The sequence below is a fragment of the Castor canadensis genome, chromosome X, assembly GCF_047511655.1.
Source record: "Castor canadensis chromosome X, mCasCan1.hap1v2, whole genome shotgun sequence".
NCBI classification, from domain to species: Eukaryota; Metazoa; Chordata; class Mammalia; order Rodentia; family Castoridae; genus Castor; species Castor canadensis.
Genome location: NC_133405.1, coordinates 143,964,016 through 143,979,881, shown reverse-complemented (window position 1 = coordinate 143,979,881; position 15,866 = coordinate 143,964,016). Strand labels below are relative to the sequence as shown.

Sequence of the window (15,866 nt, the reverse complement as noted above, 5' to 3'; positions counted from 1 at the left end):
CTCCCTAAGATTGACCTGGTTAAACACCTCCTTTTTGTTGGGCCTAATTAGGGGATGGGGTCATGTGGATTGTGCCTTCCCCACAGATACAGACTTTCACAGTATGGTCCTTCTCTTCATTGCTGCATGTTCTGCATCAGTTTTCCTCTAAACACAGAAGACATTTCCCATCACTTGAATTGCAAGAGAGGGCCTTACTCTCCCTTGGCTTTTCTCACACTGATGCAGCCACTAGAAAATTGACATATTGTTCCTAAAGGAGGACAGTTCCTTTTTAAGTCTGAGATAAATGTCCTGCTGTAATCTTGTCTTAATTGACTAGGACTACTCAGTTCAACTTCTGAAAATGAGGTGCCTTGATCTGCTCCTGGAACTTCTTATGGTCTGGATCCCTGGTAAGGACAGAGGGAGAGTAGGGAGATAGGGTAGGAGAAAGAGATCTATGACTCCCTGCTTACCATGTGTGTTCTATCCATGTGTGAGATGTGCAATTCTTTTCTCCTAGCATGGGCATGTTAAGTTTTCATTTACAATGATGATGAAGATTCCAGAAAAATGAAAAAGACTAACACTGATGTTGAGGGATTATGTATGAGAAATCATCAGTCCTTTTTATGCTCTTCAAATATCTTTATGCTTATTCTTAGAACATGCACTAGGGGCATAAAAATATTAAAAAGAAGTAAACAACAAAAGAAAAAAAACATAAAAATGTACATACTTGCATTTCCATCTTATTATGATTTCAGGTTCCAGAAGGGATGTTGTGTTGATGCAGACTCCACTATCCTTGTCCATCACCTCTGGAGAGCCAGTATCCATCCCCTGAGTGTCTAGTAAGAGCCTCCTGCATAGTAATGGAATGACCAATTTTCTTGATACCAACAGAATTCGGGCCAGTCTCCACAGCTACTGATATATTTGGCTTCTAAGGGTTTTCTGGGGCCCCAGACAAGTTCAGTGGCAGTGGATCAGGGACAGACTTAACAATGAAAATCAGTAGGCTGGATGCTGAAGATGTTGGAGTTTATTATTGTATGCAAAATTCACATGTTCCATCCACAGTAAAACAGCCTCAAAAAAAAACCTCCTTGCTTCATGTGGCCCAACTGCCTTTATGAGTTTTTGTCTAGTATATGCCACAGACGTTTTTCTGAGTTTGTATATGAGAAAGAGAATAGGCTGAGACCTCTGAACCAGGAGAATGTTTACTCTATCTCAGGGATGACCTGCAGCTCCTACATTCTTGAATACCATAGACAACACTCAAATGGAGAAGCTCCGAATGCCTTCAGAACAGCCAGGCATGAATAAGGGAGTACTCATCCTCATTCCCCCTACTTTATGAACATACAATGATTAACTTCATTATAACAGAAATATATAATTGAGATCAAGGGTGACACACAGGAATGAAAAGAAATACATTTTCTTTTTAATATTTGGTTAATTTAGTGTTGATTTATTTTCAGATTTTGCTTTATCCATTGCTAGTACACACACCCAACAGAACAATGTTTGTAGTTATTAAGATAGTGATTCCCTAGCCTCCACACCCTTCTCATTTCCACTTTTTCTTATCATTTATCCTTCCTCAATGTGGAAGAGGTGTAGCACTGTATACTACTATGCTCTGAGAAGCAGCTGATTTATCAATGTGTACTTTTGGTTTTCGAATTTCTGTATTGGCTTTGTCATTGTACACCAAGCAAAGATCTTGTGTCAAAAAGGCTATGAATGTTCTTAGTCATAACATGTCAAAATGAAATGCATCTTTTCTGAATTCCAAGTTGGATTTCAAAAATAAGGAATCATCCTTTCAAAATTATAGAGTATTGTAACACTTTAACTAATGTAACTTGAATGGATAAAAGAACACAAGTGGATTTTCCTTCCAGAAAAAAATCTGAGGTATGTTGGCCAAGAATAGCAAATGAAATCATGAAGGTCACATGGGAGAGGTCAACTATTGGTAAAACATCTATCCTGTAGCTCACATTTTGGATTGGGGAGGCTGTTAGAGTTGGAGTTCAGTTTCAGCCACGTGGAAACTGAGATGAATTTATTGGGAAGAATCACAGAGGGACTACATGAAACTAAAAAGCTACTGTACAATGAAGTAAATGGTCACCAAGAAAAGAATCAGCCCACAGAATGGTAGAAAATCATTGTCAGCTTTGTATCTGACAGATTAATAATCAGAATATATTACTATATTACAGTGAAGAAAAATTGGGCAAATGAGCCTAACAAAGTTTTTTTCAAATAAGGAAGTCCAAATGGCTAAAGAACACATGATGAAGTGCTCAACATTCCTGGCTATAAAGAAAATTCTAATCAAAACAATGATAAGATTCTGCATGACTCCTGTCATGGCACTTAAAAAGAACACAAGAAAAAAAAGTTTTGGAGAGAAAGTAGGGGAAAATGAACCTCATACACTGTTGGTGGGAAGGTAAATTTGTACAACCACTATGAAAAATAGTATGAGGGTGCCTTAAAAAACTAAACATATAACTGCCATATTTCATCAATACCTGTCCTAAGGATATACCCGACATTATGTGGTTACAATAAACATACCTGAAGTAATGTAAGTCAAGTTACAATAGTATTTAGTGTAACATTATTGATAATAGCTATATAAATGGCCAAGATGCCTCAAAATTGATGAATAGGTTAAGAAAATACAGTATTTTTTTTAAATGGAATTTTATTCAGTCATAAGAAAGAATGAAATTTTGTCAGTAGCAGGTAAATGAATGAAACTGGAGAACATCATCTTTACCAATGTTTGTCAGGTTCAGAAAGCCAAAGGCCACGTGTTTTTTTTCATATGTGAAACAAAGCCCCAATACAAATACAAGCAATATTATGATAAAGAGGTTTACCAAAGGGGAGGTCAGTAATGGGAACTGAAGTGTAAAGGAAGTTAAGCAGCTGAATATATTTGATGTATTACTACACAAGAATGAATACAGATTTTTAAACCTGTTGAAATCACCATATGAGAGGAATAAGGTAGAAAGGAGGAAAACAGAAGGAATGGACCAATTCAGGTTATAACTCAGACATACATGGTGGAAATGCCACAATTAAACTCCCAGCACAACCGTCTTAAACAAACAAAAATATCTTGTTTCAAAAAACTAGAAATGGAAAACAAAACAGTTCCTGTCTGGGGGTTGGCACCAGTGGGAGGGTGAGTATTTAAGGAAAGGGTGTAAGAGATTGAATATGGTGAAAATATTATGTACTCAACTATGAAAATGGAGAAAAAATACAAGTTAAAACTGTTCCAGGAATAATGGTAGAGCAGATAAAGGGGAATGATGGAGAGGGTGAATTCAACTATGACATATTTAAGAAATTTGATAAATGTCATAATTTATCTCCCAATACAACAATAATAAAAATGAAAAATACTAAATAAACAAGTTCCAACAAAAATAATTTTTAAACCTTTTGAAATTATCATAAGAAGGGGACTAAAATAGAAAGGAAAAAGAGAAGGGATGAGCCAGTTAGTGTTATAACACATATGTACATAGAAATTTTCTGTATAGCTATTTTAAATGAACCCCAAAATGTCTTTTTTCAAAAACAAAAAACAGGGAGGTTAAAAAGGTCCTTTCTGAGTGTTTACACAAGTAGAAGGGGGCAGATATAAGGAAATGTGGTAAGAGGGTGAATATGATGACAATATTATTTACTCTTGTATGAAAATGGAAATATGGGACCTGTTGAAACTGTTCCAAGAATGGTGTTAGTAGAGATAAAGAGCAATGATGGAGCAGGTGAATATGGTAAGAACTTTTGTAAATGTCACTATGTATCTCCCAGTACAGCAATAAAAAAAGTGAATAAATAACAAAAAATTAAAAGAAAAGAAATATATAAAAAGAATCACAAGGATGAAGGGACTACTGCCTGTATTTCAATATCATGCCCTGATACAACTGCAAACTCTATGAAACTAGTGCATCATTCAGTAATTTAGGTTTGTAGTAACTCGATACTTAGTAAGTTTCTTCTCTAAATTCATGCTAGATTGTATTATACATGGTTAATGTATCTAATAGAACACAACTGTTTCTGAAAGTCGATTCTACCTCCTACATATACATAGGCGTGACTTGGGAGAGAATGGTCGTTCAGCAGAGACTATGTAGCTAAGATAAAGAGGACCAGAAGGAAAATCTGGGGCTGGGAAAATCAAGATGAGATGCAGTAGGAACTCAAAGACAGTGTCTTAGACACATATAAGGGACAATAAATACAACATTATGGGGGAAACACATAAGGATACTGAAGGTTGCTGGGCCCCAGTGACCTATAATCTTACCTACACAGGAGGTAGAGATTAGGAGCATCATGGTTTGAAGCCAGCCCAGGCAAATGGTTCTCCAGACCCTAGTTTGAAAAACCCCATCACAAAAAGGGCTGGTGGAGTGGCTCAAAGCACAGGCCCAGAATTCAAAACCTTAGGAGTGTGAGAAATAAATGTTTAATCTTTTGCTCTACATTTTTAGTTAGTCACTCAATCTGATTTCACAACGTAGACCTCAACAATTACCCTAAGGTACCACCCATCTTGCTTTTAAGGACTCTGCTTGTGTGCAGTCTGCAAAGGCAGCTCTAGCAACTATCAAAGCTTTGCTGGATTCTTTTTCACCACAAGAGTCACTCTCTCTTGACATGTCAGAATCTCTGTGAACTTTAAATTTGTCTAATTTCCAGAGGGATCAAAAATGACAGGAGAATATCAGCTCACCTACAGAGGCATATTACTTCTCTGGAATTTCGGGTCATCTAGTCCTCATTTCATCCACAGCATTCAGATATCATCATAAACTGATATTTGTGTACATTTATTTAAAAATTTTTCATCCACACGTGCCACAATGGTTGTAAGAGTGTTCACCAACAACATTGTAATTTAATCCAGAAGTTTATTGGTAACGAATTATAATATAAAGATGCATATTTTATATTATACTGCAAAAATAGCTCTAGATGAATAAAAACATACAAATGAGATAATTACTCAAAAGTTTAAAAGGAAGTAACATACTCCTAAAGACAATGAACTTGTTCTCAGCAAAATTGTGTAGTATATACATAATGAAAGTGATTTCTACATTCCAGTAATAAATATAAACAAACACATTTTTAAATATTGTACAATGAAAATAGTGTCCAAAAAATGTTTTTGATTCAATGTCTAGAGCCTTTAATATGTACTGTCATGTTACAGTAGAAATAAATTAATTTCCAAACTAAGGCAATCCTCTATTTTGACATAATTACCTATTTGAAGGTAATATATCCCCTAATGGGTACATTTAAAAATCCATTCCCTTATTTTTGTTAACTTTAAAAAATGAGTTGTAGTGAGTGTCTGCAGAGCCTGTATGGAGCACTGACCTGAGTAGTGCATGCCCATGACAAGAGAAGCATTGTTTGGCCTGGGGATACCCAATTGTACAAGTGTTGGGCTATTAGAGAGGCAACACTTGCTAACCTTCATGCTAAGGTGCTACCACCTTTGCTTCCCTTAGCTCTACCTATCTCTGTCTTACCAGTGGAAAAGTGGGAACCCCAGGGTAACATGGTGGATGATCCATCTGATGACATGTGATGTGGGCTACTTGGGCTCAAAGTTGCATGCTCAGGCAACCAAAGTGTGTGGGTTCGCAACTTTTTCAGCAAATTAAGATTCAGTGTCTGGTCTACCCCAAGGTGAACTGAAACATAAATCCCTGCTTCATGTCTGAGTTGCAATGTCACTTACAGACAAAGATTATTTTAAATATTATTAAATAATTGTTGAGTATAAACAATTATTTTATATTCATCTAGTGATTTCCATAATTTGTCCTTTTTGACACCACTAGCTAGAGGTCTTTTAAAAAGATCTATGCAAAGGAGGCTCTTACAGTGTGCAGTAGCTGGCATAGGGAAGGAAATCAGTATTCTGTTTTCAGGGTTGGGAGCAGGACAAAGCTTCAGTTTAGGAGTCTGAGGTCCAGAATCTACAATTCCCCAATGAATGTCCCTTTGCCACATCTTACATTAAAGTAAATGAAGCTGGCTGTCAGAGTTCAAGTGAGGTGAGCCAACAAAAACCCATTTCTCGTGTTGATTTACATATAATATATAGTGTATCCTGTGCCCCTAAAAATGAGCATCCTTTACTGCTTATCAAACACTTGGAACATCTCCCTTTTCCACCTCCAACCCAAACTTGAGCTTGAAATTTTACCTTTTACCTTTCACAATTCCCTTTGCTCAGCACCATTGTCTTTATATTAACATTTGTAACATGAAGAACAACTAAGTTCATTTCTTTGAATATGTTTTCTTTGCACTTACACATTCAAGGATAGTTTTTGGTCCCTCATCTGGACAATGGGAGCACAGACTTATATAACAGGTGGCTAATGGAATTTTGTAAATGACTTTAGTGTATTTGTTCAAAGAAAATGCTATGAGTTTTCCATCTTTGTGTCATCACATCACCTTTGAATTCCAAAGTGAAAAAGTGTGGCATAAAGTGATACTCTACATATAGTTTTAGGAAAATAACCTCACCAATTTTCTCCATAGGATAGTTTCAAGTTAAAAATTATCATTTGGAGAAATTGGAACTCTATGTGTTTTTGTTAAACTGAAATGTTCAGAAAAGATGAAGAAATATGGCAGTTTGTAATATAATTTAGTTTACATGTGTGTGATCTATCAACAAGTGTTTTGAAACACATTGTTTTCAATATTTATTCCACTGATTTAATGAGTATATGAATGTCTTCCCAACAGGAGAAGCTTCTAAGGACAAAGCTCAAAGAAAATAGCTGCACTTATTTCACTTTCCTGGTATTCCATGGCTGCTGGAACTGAATCGAGCACATCCCTACCTTCTCCACCAAACACCCCCAACTGTGGTGTCTATCCTTCCTTCCTTGTTAAGTGCAATAAATCATCACCTTTGCACATATTACACAGAAAATGTAAACACAAGAATGCTTGTCTCTACTGCAAAATTGTTTTTCACTGCCCAACTGAACTTTTTGAAGTATGAAAATCCTAAGGTGCCTTGAGTTGAAAAAACTGCAACAAATTCTTTCCAACTAAAAAATTCAACACATTTTTTTTACACTTGACAACTTTTTGTGGAATGTGGTGGTAATTCATTTAATCACAGCTACTCTGGAGTCAAACACAGTAGGACTGCAAATTCAAGATGAGTCCGTGAAATGTGTGGGAAATCTCATCTTAAAAACAAACTGTAGTGCAGAAGCAGACAGCATGAGCTCCATAAATCAAATATATTGCTGAGATGATGGAGCACACTTGGCAGGAAAAAAAGCACCAAGAAGAATCAAAACAATGACACCCTGAACCCCCAGCCCATGCAAAATTTCTCTGTGCCACATTAGACTGAGAAAACAGGAGGGCTCCTGTGCCACCAAACAGTGGTTCCAAACCTGCCTTGGGAGACATCCAGCAGACCAACAGGGGAGCAAATAAGTGTCACATGGTATTCACACAACCACCCCTGGGATAAACCAGCATAGCTCCCCTGCACAGACTGACTCCACTGTCCCACAAAAAAAATAAATAAATAAATAAAAACTGAATAATAAACAAGGAACTGAGAAGGAATATGCAGCAGAGGGGGCAGGGTGCTGTGCACATTGGAGAAAGGGGGAGTGGTAAGGAGCTGATCTCCACACGAACTTTCAGTGAACAAAGACTGGAATGGTAGCTGGGACAACAGCAGGTGGGTGATAAGCTGCTACTTAAAACAGGACAAATAGAGGTCAACAAAGCTCATCTCTTTAGCCAGTGAGCAACATCCAAAGTCAAATGACATTGAAAAATTGAAAAAGAGTGACCAAACCATAATAACATGTTGACAGCTGGGAGCCAGCTGACAGATCTCTGACTCGCCCCTGAGAAAAGGAGTGAAGCAAAGAAACAAACCTCCAACAAGCCAACACAGAAAAAACCCAAATCCGAAGCAGGATGGCTTCTGGACTATAGAGCTGATCTCCAGAACCTGAGGAAAAGACACACCCTACTGAAGGAGCAGCTGACTAAGAAGCTGCCACTGAAAGACAGGAAAAAAAAAACTGGTGAGTCTCCCCAACCACCTGGCAAGACTAAAGAGACCTTCTGTTTAAATACCAACACCAGAACTGGATGTTGAAGGAGTAACTCCAGAATTACTAAGACTGAAATTCTTTTTTTCTTGAACCTGGAATTTTTTATGTGTTTGTTTGATCATTTGTTTGTTTTGTTCCCTGTTTGTTTGTCGACTCTCCTGTTGATTTCTTTGGTTTTCTTCTTTTTTTCATTCTTTGTTTTGTTAGTGTTACTATTGTGAGATAGCTAATACTAAATTGCAAACAGACCAGGGACAGAAACAGCATACATACACTAACCTAAAACCCAACACACCACAAAACAAAATTAACCCAAGTGAAAGAAAACAGGTGGCTGAAACCACCTATAGCCTATCAAGAACATAGTTACACATTACCAAAGGAAGTGATAGGAAGAAGGAGATGGAAACCTATCTACCCCCAAAAATAATTTAATACAGCATTCAGAGGGAAATGAAAAACTGACACCCAGTTACAGAATCCAAGAAAATAAAGATAAACTATGCCAAGAAACCCAAAGAAGCCCACATGTCTAGTAACTCAAGAAATTCAAAGATAACCAAAATAAAGAATATGAGAAGACACAGGAGGAACTATATGAAATTTTAGGAGCCCTAAGTAAACACCAAAGAGAAACAGCAAACACTATAAACAGAGAAGTAATCAAATTAAAGACAAAATAGACAATATTAAAGAGGAAGTGTCGCATGACATGGAAAATCTCAGAAAAAAGAATGAAGCAAAATTACAAAACACAATGGAAGGCCACTCCAGCAGACTAGAACAAGAGCAGAACAGAGAATCTCAGAACTTGAAGATTAAATGGAAATTAACGGAAAAGCTGGAGAACTATTACTCAAACAACACAAGGCCTGTGAAAGGAATAAGCAAGAACTCTCTGACTCCATCAAAAGACCAAACCTCAGAATCATGGGCATTGAAAAAGGAGAAGAGGTGCAACAAAAAGGAATTCACAGTATATTCAAAAAAATAATAACAGAAAATTTTCCAATTCTAGAGAAAGCTATGACCATTCAGGTACAGGAAGCCACCAGGACACCAAGGACTTGACCAAAATAGAACTACCCATGACACATTATCATTAAAACAACAAGCACAGAGAATAAAGAAATAATATTGAAGGCTATAAAAGAGAAAGAACAAGTAACATATAAAGGTAAACCCATCAAAATTGCAGAAGATTTCTCAATGGAAATCTGAAAAGTAAGAAGAGCATGGAGTGAGATATTCTGGGCACAGAATGAAAATAACTTCAACCCTAGGATACTGTACCTAGTAAAACTATCAATCAAAATAGATGGAACAATAAAAATCTTCCATGATAAGCAGAAACTAAAACACTATATAACCACTAAGTCACCACTACAAAAGATTCTTTAAGAAATTCTGAATACAGAAAATGAAAGCAAACAAAACCATGAAAGGATATGCAATAGCAAACCACAGGAGAGTTCCAGACAAGGAATCAGAGAGTAACACTGATTCAACTGCAGACAAGCAAACCTTCAACAACAACAAAAAATAAATGACAGGAAAAACCACATACCTATCAATACTAACACTGAATATTAATGGATTCAACTCCCCCATAAAAGACTATTTGGTAAACAGGATTAAAAAGGAAGATCCAGAAATCTGTTGCTTACAGGAGACCCATCTCATCGACAGAAACAAGCACTGACTTAGGGTGAAAGGCTGGAAGAAGACATACCAATCCAATGGCCCCCCCCAAAACAGGCAGGAGTAGCAATACTTGTCTCAGACAAAATAGAATTCAAACTTACATTGATCAAACAAGATAAAGAAGGATACTCCATACTAATTAAATGGGAAATACACCAAAAGGAAATAACAATTATCAACCTATATGCACCCAATGTCAATGCACTCAATTTCATCAAACACACTCTGAAGGAGCTAAAAACATATATAGATTCCAACACAGTGGTAGTGGGAGACTTTAACAACCCCCTATCACCAATAGATAGACCATCCAAACAAAATATCAATTAAGAAATAGACTAACAAATCACACTATAGATCAAATGGACCTAGCTGATGTCTACAGAACATTTCATCCAACTTCTGCTTGATACACATTCTTCTCAGAAGCTCATGAGACTTTCTCCAAAACTGATCATATCTTTGGGCACAAAGCAAGACTCATCAAATATAAGAAAATAGAAATAATCTCATGCATTCTAGCTGATCACAATGCATTAAAACTAGAACTCAACAAGAAAAGCAATAGTAGAAAACATGCCAACAACTGGAGGCTGAAAAACACATTGCTCAATGATCAATGGGTCATTGATGACACAGAAGAATAAAATAAAACATTTCTGGAAACTAATGAAAATGAAAACACGACCTACCAGAACCTATGGCACACAGCACAGGCAGTCCTAAGAAAAGTTTATAGCCATGAGTGCACATATTAAAAGTACAGAAAGATCTCAAATCAATGACTCAATGCTATATCTCAAACTCCTGGAAAAACAAGAACAAGCATATCCTGAAACAAGCAGAAGAAGAGAAATAAAAATAATATGATCTGAAATCAATGAAATAGAAACAACAACAAAAACTGTACAAAGAATCAATGAAACAAAAAGTTGTTTCTTTAAAAGAAGTAAATAAGATTGACAGACTCCTGGCCAACCTGACTAAAATGAGGAGAAAAAAACAAATTTGTTTGTTTTTGTTTTGTTTCTCCTTTTGCAGAAGGGGAGATAACAACAAACACCATTAAATCCAATAAATCATCAGAGACCATTTTGAGAACGTCTATTCTAATAAATTTGAAGAAATGGACAAACTTCTAGATTCTTATCACCATCCAAAATTGAACCAAGAGGATATTAATCACCTGAATAGATCTACAACACAAAGTAAAATTGAAGCAACAGTAAAGAGTCTCCCCCCAAAAAAGAATTCCAGGACCTGTTGGATTCTCTGCTGAATTCTCTCAGACCATTAAACAGGAACTAATATGAACCCACCTTAAATTGTTCCATGAAATAGAAAGACAAGCATCATTACCTACCTCATTTAATGAAGTCAGTAGTACACCCATCCAAACACCAGACAAAGACACCTCCAAAAAAAGAGAACTATCAGCCAATCTTCTTAATGAACATCGATGTAAAAATCCTCCATAAATTAAGGATAAACTGAATACAAAAACACATGAGAAAGATCATTCGTTATGACCAAGTCGCTTAATCCCAGGGATCCAGACATGATTAAACATAGGCAAATCTATAAATGTAATACAGCACGTTAATAGAAGCAAAGACAAAAACCACCTGATCATCTCAATAGTTACAGAAAAATTCTTCAACACCACTTCATAATAAAAGCTCTAAGAAAACTAGGAATACAACGACTGTACCTCAACGTTGTAAAGGCTATACACGACAAACCTATAGACAGCATCATAGTTAATGGAAAAAAATTGAAACCATATCCCCTAAAATCAGGAATGAGACATAGGTGCCCACTATTCCCACTTCTATTCAATATAGTCCTGGAATTCCTACCCAGAGCATTTAGGCAATATGAAGAAATAAAAGGAATAAAAATAGGTCAAGAAACTGTCAAAATATCCCTATCTGCAGACAACATGATCCTATATATTAAAGAAAAACCAGCAGCATATTTCTCAATCAAAGTATAATGAAATTAAATGATTTGTTCTTCAGTTATGCTAGGTACATTTCAAGTCCTCAATAGGTATATGTAGCAAATGGCACAACAGAATCATCCATATTATCCTAGAAAATTTACTTGATCAGCACTTGTCTAATTACTTAATTCACTGAAAGTTTGTAGCTAGATCAGAAACCACACAGCTCTTACTCCAAATGGCTGGGTGTCCCCAGATGGTCCTTTTGACTGTGCACCTGCTTAGTTTTATTTTTTTCTACATTGAATTGATGCATGACATGCCATATGAAAATAAATCTGAAGTGTCAAATATTATCTTTATCAATGATATTTTGTTATAAAAGTACTATACTTCTCCATACCATAGGTATTTTGCATAATGATTATTTGAAAACATTTGTCTGTTCAAAACCATAATCCAAATGCTTTCTAAATATTACAGTGTGGCAGTAAGTACATACAGGAGGAAGAGAAGACAGAAGGGAATAACATTTATCCAAGCTCAGGGTTTTGTTGCAATGAGGAATTTAGGAAGTATGAAGAGACTTCCTGGAGAGAGTCAGTGTGATGTGAACTCACTGAGGAGTTTAAGAAATACGGGGCTTGGGCAGTGAAGGTGCAATGGGTGTGGACCCTATGTGCTCCCCTCTTCTTCAAGGAGTAAATCCTATAACCTGATATGACTGTAGAAACAGAGGTTCATCCTGTGGCTTCCAGATGGCTCCAGAGCTTCCTCTCTGCTCAAAATGCTTGTTGCCATGTAAAACTGACAAAAGTTCTTTCAGTTCACTTGATTTCTTCAGCCTCTGACCTTACACAGGGTAGCTAACTGCTAGCAAAGTCTGAATGCACTAAGACCATCATGCAAATTGTTAGGGATCTCCAGTTCTTCCCCTCTAGGATAGAACTCAGTGCTAGGTTACTTACCCCACTTGCTGATAAATTTATCATAAGGTCCTAAACTTTAATGCTTCCTGTTCTTTAGGGCACAAACGGGGGAGGGTTGCAAAGGGCTGGAATAAGTGAGTACATATTCAGCCCATACACTGCAAAGCTCCTTGAGTCCAACAGTGGATCACAGTACACAAAAAATGGAAACTTCTATATTAAATGCATACCTAAAGCAAATAACTGAGAGTCAACCAGTCCTCCCTTCCCTCAGACCACATAAAATACCAACTTATAAATCATGAAATGCGAGAGTTTCCATGTAATTTTGTTTGGTTTTGTTTTCATTCTTCCTTTCTTTCTTTATTCTTTGTCTCTTTCTTTCTTTCTTTCTTTTTCTTTTTAAATTCTTCTTCTTGGCAGTATTGGTGTTTGAACTCAGTGACATTTTCTTGCTAAACAGTCACTCACAACTTGAGCCACACCCCCAGCCCTCTAGGGATGCTGGGACTGGGTCATTGACATGATCACATGATGAATGTGTGGATAACAAGCTACACACCATGTCCAGTGGTGTGAAACAGTACCTAACCCTACACTACCAAGTCTTGACAAAAAAATTGAGAGTACTTCAACAAAAAGAATTCATAGGATGACAACCTTAAACCAATGACTTGGCCTTAGATGCATAAATCACAATGAAGAAACACAATTAATATGAAAAAACAAGCAACTTGACTCCTCCAAAAATCATAGTTCCATAATAATGGACTCTAATGACTGAGAAGTACATAAAACATCAAAAAAATTAAAAGAATGATTATAAGTATGATATAATTTTGATAGGTCATATCAAAATTAAAAGGTACCAATAAATACTTCAAAGAATACAAACAGTTGAATGAACTAAAGAAGATAATGAAAACATTCAATTAAAGCATAGAATGCATGAGAAAATTAAATTGAAATTCTGGAAATTCTGGTAGGTCACTCATATGAGTTACCATATGTAACGTCATAAACAGCACTCGCCAAAGTCAAATATGCATCCAAGAACCAAGCTCCTGAGCACTCTTGACCTATTGTGTCCCATACTTGCATTCCTACTGTTCCATCCTCCATGTTCATGGTGTTTGATAAAATGTCAGTGTAACTTTTGCCAGAGTGGTGTTTTCAAAACTGTCATACATGAATCTGATAATCAAGGTGGCCTTGCTGGGAAGGAGATGCTTTTGGAAGCATGGGTGCATTTCAGCTTGCAGGGCCAGTGGATTCCTTCAGCAGAATCCTGTGAAAATATTGGCATGAAAAAGACAGAAGATGATATTTTCTGGAATGAGTATGGTAAGGCTGGATTGAAAGATTTAGGTCATCATCCCTCAGTTCACCATTTTTCCCTACAGGACACTCATGGTCCCTTCTGCTTGCTGAAACCACATCTTTAGCATCTCATGTATATGACACAACATAGACCTCTACCTGTCTTGTGATCATTTTCATTTCATAATTCCTGGTGAATTATAGTTTTGTGTCCTCAACGAGCTGAAAAAATTATTGAACAGAGGAATCATTTGAGTTTTCCCAAAACTGATCTTTCAGAGCATAGAATAGGATTAGCTTCATAAATATGAGTGAAAAGATTTACTACCTAGACACTGTGACCTCAAAGTTAGTATTCTGTAAGTTGTTATGTCACAGACCTGCCATTTGTTGACAAACAAACTCCATAATAAACAAGTTGACATTAGACACTCTGGGAAAGCAGGACTGATGCTGCCCCACAATCAATAGGAGCCCAGAGGTGTGGGAGCTCTCTTCCTGGCTTTCATTGCTTACATGATTTTTCTGAAATAAAGTTCACAATGGGCCATATCTCTTTGGGCAATTTCTGGAATATATTCTATTTTACTTTGTGATACTAACTCACCACATTTTGACTATGACAACCTTTGCACCAATATTCTTGGAGTGGACACAGAAATTCAGGTCAACAGTGGGCCATGATGTCTGACAGAACAAAAATGGCAACTCTGAGGATGTATCAACCAACTGTGCAGTAAGAATGACTTGGCCTGTAAATTTGCATTGGAATGGCAAAAGGATACAATGAAGGATCATCTCTGATATTAAGTTCAGAAGGATGGGAGGTGTCCCTTAGTGAATTGGAAGGCAGAAGGAGGGAAAGAGGATTAAAATTTTAATGCTGTTTGAAGGAGTCCTCAGAAATGAGCAGGTTACCTAGAAGATCAAAACTGTACATATTGGTTTAACTTGTGCATAGTATGTTTCTAAGCCAATGACACATTGAATGAGACTATATATTGCAATGGGGTCATTTGTTGTTACTCTTCATTGTTGTGGCATATGGGATCCAATATGTAAAGCAGAAAGGGAAGTGAACCACACAGCCAAGCAAAACTGTGAGTTCCTGGTTGCTCAGTGTTATATCCTAGTTGTGACTTTTGGCTACACTCAACTACCACGACTTTTGTTCACCTTCTTCCCTATATGCCAGATAGCCCCATCACTCTTGTTAACCTTAGGTCCTCAGCACCACCACTGAGAAGAGCAACAAATTCCTCCATAGCTCAGGGCCAAAGCATATCAGTTCTTGGGCATTATAAACTGAACTTTCCCTGGTTTACGGACCCTGTTCAGAATCGCTCCCATTTATTCTGGTCCCCAAAAGATGCGGCTAGCATTTTGGGACTCACTAAATGTAACATTTCCAGATGGATCATTAAAATTTATTTTCTCTGTAATCCTCAGGGCCTACCTTCTTCCAAACCTACCAGACTAAGGTGCCCTTAGGAACTGTCTTCCTCATCCAACTTGCTTGCGTTGTGAGATGTAGAAGGTGGCAAAGATCTCACTTACACAATACCCAGCCTCCTTTCCTTTGTGTTTGTTTACTATCAGCTCTGACCTGCAGTGCATGGTAAGGATAAGAGAGTCTCTCAAAGACCTGGGCTTGAACAGATATCACAAGCAATTAGATAGAAATAAAATATAAATGGAGGGAGAAGAGCAAACATAGGATTTTGATAGGATTTTGGCTCATTATAAAGAAGAGATAAAGTAAAATATTTGCCAAATATTTCAGTGATTTTTGTAGCCATC

The 15,866-nt window shown here is 36.9% G+C and overlaps 1 long non-coding RNA gene across 3 annotated transcripts in view; it reads right to left on the bottom strand.

Annotated features, from left to right (window-relative positions):
* Positions 1-15,486, bottom strand: part of LOC141419734 (uncharacterized) — a 39,132-nt gene extending 23,646 nt beyond the window's left edge. For 2 of the 3 annotated variants that reach the window (XR_012444395.1, XR_012444394.1), the window contains exon 1: positions 11,236-15,486. This is a non-coding gene — a long non-coding RNA (uncharacterized lncRNA). The remainder of the gene's footprint in view (positions 1-11,235) is intronic. The other variant, XR_012444396.1, reaches the window with a different exon arrangement.
* Between the last annotated feature and the right edge of the window lie 380 nt (positions 15,487-15,866).